The 757-nt window shown below is 38.4% G+C and overlaps 1 long non-coding RNA gene across 1 annotated transcript; it reads left to right on the top strand.

Annotated features, from left to right (window-relative positions):
- The first annotated feature begins 28 nt into the window (after positions 1–28).
- Positions 29–649, top strand: LOC113473348. Its single transcript, XR_003395343.1, has 2 exons — positions 29–282; positions 612–649. It is a non-coding gene; the product is annotated as an uncharacterized LOC113473348 (long non-coding RNA).
- The last annotated feature ends 108 nt before the right edge of the window (positions 650–757 follow it).

The following is a 757-nucleotide window of genomic DNA, read 5'->3' on the forward strand; positions in this document are numbered from 1 at the left end:
ATATTTGAAAAGGTAAAAAATCAAAAGTGCCCTTTTTGGGGGATATTTTGGGGAGATTTTTGACACTTTTGTCTTTTATCCCAGTCCATTATCGATAATTATTCAAATTTAATACCTACTGCTGTGTAAAGAATGTCGACAGTATATTTTAAGAGTTTAAACTGTTTATCTCTACCGTGAGAAAAAGGGTTACTTTTGGTGCACTCCACACTTTTCAGTTTTCTAGTAAGAAAGAACCACAGGAACATTCCAACCTACCTCTTGTGAATACTGGATAGATAGGTACTTGTTGGATTTCAACTCTCCAGCAACTTTCTGAAAGCTTTTTGTAAAGAGGTACCGACAGGCGGGTAACATTTTTCCAACTTTCCTTTTTTTTTCTTCTTTGTACCTACCTATGTAATATATCAGCTAGATGGGAGGAGACCAAGAGGAAGGCCGAAGAAGAGATGGTGGGATGTAGTATAGGAAGACATGGAGAAGATCAACCTGACAACAACAGATGCAACCGACCGTACCAAATGGAGGCAGGGATGTGATGAGGCCAAATACCGCCGGGTATAAGTGGTCATAGCAGTAAGTAAAATATATTTTGATCTCTCTGCTTTCAGGCTCACGAAGACAACATGACTCATTGATGAGATCTCACGCTCTTACCCTTTCAAGGCACTATAAACTCTTGAATCACATTGTAACAAGCAGAGCTTATTTACCAAAGCATAGAATATCAGTCAATCATCATAGTTTTAGACTTAGC

Source organism: Diaphorina citri, unplaced genomic scaffold (assembly GCF_000475195.1).
Source record: "Diaphorina citri unplaced genomic scaffold, Diaci psyllid genome assembly version 1.1 scaffold25923, whole genome shotgun sequence".
Classification (NCBI taxonomy): Eukaryota; Metazoa; Arthropoda; class Insecta; order Hemiptera; family Psyllidae; genus Diaphorina; species Diaphorina citri.